Below are 7363 nucleotides of genomic sequence, written 5' to 3' on the forward strand. Positions count from 1 at the left end.
ATATATATATATATATATATATATATATATATATATATATATATATATAATATACACACATAATATTCATCCATCACAACATTACTGTAAGTAATGTAAAATCTATGGGTATTCATTTAGAGACATAATAATAGCTTTAAACTTTTTATTTAGACAAAAAGAATCATGCAACTCTGTTTGACATTTAATTATAACTAAGGAAAAAAAACCTATGAAGGTCTGAAAGATAATTGTTGCTTGGTAAAAAAAAAATGAAATTAAAGATGTATGTGACTTGTTTTAATGTGAAGAATAATAAACTTTGCAAGAGAATGTAGGTAACTAATCTGTTTGTATAACATTGTCATTTGTATTTCTTTCACTGAGATTCAAATTCACCTAGTTAGATTCCCTGAATAATGAATATTGTATATAAAAGCTACTTATTGTTGGTTCTTTTATAATGGTGGTTTCAACTACTTGATCCACTCTTATGGGTGCTCAGTTCTCTCTTCAATTCTCATCTTCACCAACTCACCTTTAGGAGTATGTCCCAAATTTATTGTAATTACAGCATCATAGATTCACTTATCTATATGAATGTTTCTGTTTTAATTTAAAAGGTCATCTCCTGTTTTTCAGATCTGATCTACCTTTTGGTAAATGTAACGAGTTTGGTGGTGGTGGATTTCTGTTGGGGGAGGTGGGTTTTCACTTGACTTGTAACACATTACAGTTCCAGTACTGTGAACTTCTAAATATCTTCAGATAAGAGTTTGTCACTATCTGTTTAACCACTGCGTGGCTCTTTTCAGTTTTCTAAATATCCTTGCAACATAAAATCTTGTACTGTTACTTATGCACTACTGCTGCTGCTATTATTCATTATTGATGTTATTTCTTCATAAGATCTCTATTAATAGAAATGACCAGTTGCCATCTAGGGAAGGGGGTTCTGTCCTCAGCCAGTGATGTTGAGCAGAACTCACTAGCTGTCTATTTTTTATATGCTGGCTTTCCCCAAGGAATTTTATTTTTTTGTATATATTTCTAAATCTAATGTGATATTATTATCAGTGTTATTTTCAATAACCTACAGTGTTGAAATGTTTGCTAATATGGTAAAGAAATGTATTTAAAAGAAAAAAATGTAACATCTGCTAAAAGAATATTTACTAAAATATATAAAAGTGGCTCATGAGCTAATATTTCGTAAAATCTGTGTGTTTGGCCTGTCTGCTAGTAGGTTTATCATTGTTCATTTGATAGCATAGTTTTTGCTTCAAGCCTTACTCCATTTTATTATGTTTTGTTTCGTCTACTTTCATTATTATTAGTGGTGGATTGGCAGAATGCTTAATGTCAGAAAAGTGCTTTGCAATATATGCTATACATTCTGAGTTCAAATTCCACTGATGTCAACTTAACTCTTTCAGAGTTGATAAAATATAGTACTAGTCATATTCTGCAATTGATGGTATTCACTATGCCTGCTCTTGAAATTGCTGGTTTATACCTCAATTAGAAATCTTTTTTTTTTTTAATTTATTTATATTCATCCACTGATATATGAATATTTATTCATAAATAGATGTATGCATAATTTTTGGGAATGATGAATCTTGAAGCAGATAAAGCTATGAATAATAGTGTGCAAATATCTGGTTAAAAAAATAGAATTGGATGGGGAAAAAAAATGTCAAAGGCTGTCTGTAGGATTTGATCCCACATCTGTAAGCATGACTGGAATTCAACCATTGACAAAAGCAATCCTTTGAATTTCTTGATCCATTTTAGAAATTTAGCAATGAGAATTGTTTGTAGTTGACATCAAAAGAATTTAGAACCTTCGAGAATGTGAAACATGTTTATTTATAAATAGTTACAAGTGTAGTTATTCATAGATAGGGATATGTATGTATATAGGTATGTGTATTATCTCTCTCATATATATGTCAAACACACATATACAAGGTGTGTGTTGTTAGTTTGTCGGGTGGCTGCATATAATCTCAATGCCCTTGGTGTTAAAACACCCGATAGCGAGTCATAGCCAAGTGAGACAACTCACAGCGACAAACATTGATGTTTCATCATTATTGTGACTTGTTAATGCCATGTACCAAGCAAGAGATCTGCAGTGAGCTGTCTATGACTATATGCTAAATGGTTCAAGAACCATCTGCTGGCATGTCCCAACATGTCATGCCATAAAAAAAATTAGAGTATGAATTAGAAGTAGCTTCAAGTACATAAACAAAGTTGAACACACACACAGGTGTGTGTGTTAGTTTGTTGGGCAGCTGCGTTTTTTAAATATAAGAATATAATCTCAGTACCCTTGGTGTAAAAATACCTGAAAGCAAGTCAACCAAGTGAGACAACTCTCATCAGATCCCCTTTTTTTTTCACAGCGAAAGACATCGATGTTTTGCCATTGTTGTGATTTGTCAATGCCATGTACTGAGCAAGAGGTCTGCTGTGAGCTAACTGGCTATGATTATATGCTAAGTGTTGGGACATGCCAGCAGATGGTTCTTAAAAATCATTTAGCATATAGTCATAGCTGGTTAGACAGCTCACAGCAGACCTCTTGATGAGTACACAGCTTTAACAAGTCACAACAATGATGAAACTTTGCTGTCTGTCACTGCGAAAAGAGAAAAAAAAAGGATCTGATGTGAGATGTTTCACTTGGCTATGGCCTACTTTCAGGTGATTTTACACCAAGGGCGTTGAGATTATATTCCTTACACTTCAAAAAATGCCGCCCAACAAACTAACAACACTCGAACCTTGTGTATATGTTTGACTTTATATACCTTGAGCTGCTTCTAATTCATATTTTAATTTATTTGGGACATGCCAGCAGATGGTTCTTAAACCATTTAGCATACAGTCATAGACAGCTCACAGCAGACGTGTTGCTTGATACATGACAATGACTAAACATCAATATCTGTCGCTGTGGAAAAAAGGGATCTGTTGAGAGTTGTTTCACTTGGCTATGGCCTGCTTTCGGGTATTTTTGCACCAAGGGCATTGAGATTATATTCTCTTATGCCTTAAAAAAAAAAAAAAATGCAGCTGCCCAACAAACTAACAACACACACACACACCTCATGTATGTGTGTTCGACTTTGTTTATATACTTCAAGCTGCTCGTAATTCATATTTGCTCATAATTCATAAAGCTGTAAATTAGTTGAATTCTAGTGTAATTCAAAATATGTGAAATAATAATTTGTTATCACATTTTAAAAACATCTAGTCCTAATAGGGAATGGTAATTTTAAAATTTCTTGCATAAAACAATAACCTTGAGATATTATATACTTACAATATAGAAATCTACTCTGACATTTGTTACTAAGCTTATGTAAACCTGATGCTTGTAATTAAAATTACTGTTTAAAGATTTTTCATGAATTTTATGTAACTTTTTTGTGTTGAACTTATTTTTCCAGTTTACCTCTAGGTAAAAATGTTTATAAAATGTTCATTGACTTCTGAATTTTTACTAATTACACCGTTTTCATTTTGATTTTGAAATTTTTCTTTTCTGTTGAGATAACTTAGAAATGTACACATTCTTTTTTTTTTTTTTTTTTTTTTTTGTGTAATTTTATATAGATTCTTTGTGTTTTTGGTTTTTTTCTTGTCTTTTAGATTCAAAACAACTTTAGCATATTTGATGCAATGTGTTTTAATTTCATTTCTAATTGCTAAAATTTTTACATGTTAATATTTTTTAAATTTCACTTTTGAAATTATTTTCCTGGATAAATTCCTGTTTTATTATGGCATCAGTGCGTCAACCAGTGAGTTGAGCAGATGACAATTTTTCTGTTATCTTGGTAACATCGTATTATCCAGTGACCAACTCTATTTAGTTTTCATTCATCACCAACTTAACCATAATTTCTAATTTCTCCTTGAAATGTTTTTTAATGATTGATCTAAACATTGTGAGGAAAATGTATTATTTTTATTTATTTATTTTTGAAGCCTTAATTTATTTTGTCATAATGTTCTTTGATGCTCCCCTTTTATTTAGATGCTATAGAGTTTTTACTTTTATGTAAATCTTATTTTTTCAAAGCACCATAAACTAACTGGATTGTATAGACATCACTTGGTGGTTTAGTCACCAAGTAACCAACTCTAGACAGATCAGGATGGCAACTCAATACAAGCTTATGTTAGTCTATTTGGCAAATACTAGACAACTCCAAGGATAATTAGGTTTTATTAGGCAACACTATACAAGCCAAAGTAGTGATGAATTGCTATAGAGTTGTACAATACCATATGAGTGGGTGAGAGATTTATCATATTAAAAAAGTCATTGAAGTTAATTTCTTAGAGATGCCATCCACATGAAAAGCAATAGTTAATTTAGTGTTAGATATGTATAATGTATCATGCGTTAAAATCCTAATTGGAAATATTTATGCGGTGGTGGTTTTGCATCATGCGCAACTGGAATATTGTTACATTTATGTAACAATAAGTAAGCTGTGAAATCTATGCTCTGTTTTGGAAGTCTAATAAGGATTAATATATGACTAGAGCTGTTTGTGTTACGCAACAAATATAGTCAATTTTGGCCAACACCAGAAACAACTTCAAACTTTTATGAAGGCGGTTACAAGCCATAGCTGCTTGTCAGGCACTCCATTTGATTTAACCCAGTTCATCTCTGTATAAATATTCCTTTAAAAAAATTGTATCTTATCTTAGTTTAAAGTATTCTATACATAAATTAAATACCAGCAGCTTATATAGTGTTAAATAGCAAGAATAATACAATGAACCTGATAGAGAAAATGAATATCTATTTAGTGTATTATTGATTATAAATACAAACTTATTTATGTCATACATATTAAGGTTTTATAATTTATTAGGAATGCAAAATGAAAAAAAATTAGTTGGGGGAATGGTATGCATAAGACAATTTAATTTTGTATATTCTTGAATTTAATTAAATAAACTCATTTAATGTGGTTTGAAAGTTTCTGCAATCCAGTATGGTTATTGAAAAATTTTAAAGAATATTTAAGTTACTGTTGGTCATTGGATACATAAACGCCATTGTAAACGGGTTTCTGTCCTCAGCCAGGGAAGTTGAACAGAGCTCATTATTTGATCTGATTTTATTCAGAATAAATTATAACAAAAAGAGATATACAGAAAGACCCATATATTTTGATACAGAATTTTATCCCAAATTGTTATGTATTTATTTTCATCCCAATTTTGTCTTTACTTTAAAAATAAAGTGATAAGAAAAAAAAAATTTGTTTTGTTTTAAGTATTTGGAATCCAAGAGATGTAACCCAAATCTATTTTCAAAGATAATTTCTGTCATCATGCATTCATTTTAACATTCACTTTATTTTGCTTGCATGGGTCTAATAGAATTCCTTGTGGCAGATTTTTCTCTGGCCAGAGGGTCTTCCAGCCCCACAGCTCTCATCTGCTTCCAAGCATGGTAGATATATATATGGCCAGATCTGTTTCTACGGAAGATTGGAAATGATGCTATTTGTATGCCTGACTCATTTACAACTACTGCATGATGTGAAGACAAGGTGATACATACACACACATACGAAGTCTGATCAATAAGTATCCAGACTGTTGCCATAGTAATGCAGATGAAGCACAGCAGAGTGAAGCTGCTTGGCAAAAATTGATCTTGCACTCTGCTGTGCATGCACACTCAGCTTTAACATTCTCACTTCACTGTTTACAGCAATGCTTGGAAGGAAAGTGTATAGCATGTGATTGTTGCATTAACCATGACAGAATCTGCATCAAATTTTGCCAAAAGCTTGGAGATACTAACTCAGAGGCCTATGCAAAGTTGCAGAAAGTGTATGGAGAGGAGTGTATGAGCCTGAAAAATGTGGATATTGACAAGCATTCTGGGATACCTGCAACCAGCAGAACTGAGAAAAACATTGCAGATGTGCAAGCAGCTATAAGGAGAAATTTTCAAATCACCATGCATGAATTATCTGAGTATGTGTAGATTAGTTACGGTTCAGTTCTGTACATTATCACTGGAGATTTGGGTATGAGACGTATGTCTGGCAAGCTTATGCCAAAACTGCTATTAGCTGACCAAAAAGACAATCGGGTTTCAGTTGCACAAGATCTCCTGGATTGTGTTGAGAATGATGAAAACTCTGTGTAGACTTCAGAGCAGGTATCACCAAGATTTTGGCAAAGTTTGATGCAAATCCCATTCCTATTACGTATGATAGTTTCAAATTTCCTCATGGCTCCTTTGTATACTTTGTATATAGCAGTAGTAGACTTTGTATACAGCAGTAGTAGCGGTAGTCATGGAACATCATTGAAGAGCAAGTTATAGAACACCACTGAAAGGACTAAGATAATAGGGAAGGCCAACTCATGGTATGATAGCCACAAATACCAGAGTGTCATGTTCGTAGGGCATTAAAAAGTTGTGGTCCCTTGAACCTCAAGCTTTTACAATATTGGGTTTATATTGTCAACGGAGAAGATAGTACCTTTCGTACTGTGCAGTGCCATCCAGTTCGGGGATTGTTGTAGCTTTCGATTCCGAAATTTGGAGTTAGACCCACCATTATTTGCCATATGTATAGCACTGCAGATCTCTCACATCTCCTTTCCAGGGAGTAGAGTCCCAGTTCCTTTAACTTCTCCCAGTAGCCCATATATTTTACTGACTCTATCTTTGTGTAGTGTTGCTAGATTGCCTCTAGTTTTACTCTCTCTGATGACCACACACACACATGTATATATATGCACACATATATACATACACACACACACACACAGATATATGCTCCTCAACCGGGGCTACCGGATGGGCTGAAAGACCAATTCTATGACACCCTCTTGCAAACTACCTCGTTGATGAGTCACAGGGACCTTCTCTTTGTGGCTGGTGACTTCAATGTTCATGTCGGACGTCGTGCTGGAGGCTATGGCTTCGGTTCCCGCAACGAGGAGGGAACCAGACTGCTGGAGTTCTGTGATGCAACCGATCTTATGGTTTGCAATACCAACTTCAGGAAACCTGCCTGTCATCTAGTCACCTACCGATCCGGCAGACACTCTAGGCAAATCGACTACATCCTCGCCAGAAATAGGGAAAGAGGGCGGCTTATAAATGCCAAAACCTTCTCTGGCGAAGAATGTACCCCTCAACACAGATTAGTAGTAAGCGACTTCAGGATCAAGGCAAAATGGGTGCCCAGAAGTAGACCAGCTTGGAAGAGAAGGGTGTGGAAGCTTAAAGACCCTGCAAATGGACGAAGATTTAGAGACATGTTACTCAAAGCATTTGACGAAATAGAAGGGGATATAGCATCATATAACGTGG

This window comes from Octopus bimaculoides, chromosome 6, assembly GCF_001194135.2.
Source record: "Octopus bimaculoides isolate UCB-OBI-ISO-001 chromosome 6, ASM119413v2, whole genome shotgun sequence".
Taxonomy (NCBI): Eukaryota; Metazoa; Mollusca; class Cephalopoda; order Octopoda; family Octopodidae; genus Octopus; species Octopus bimaculoides.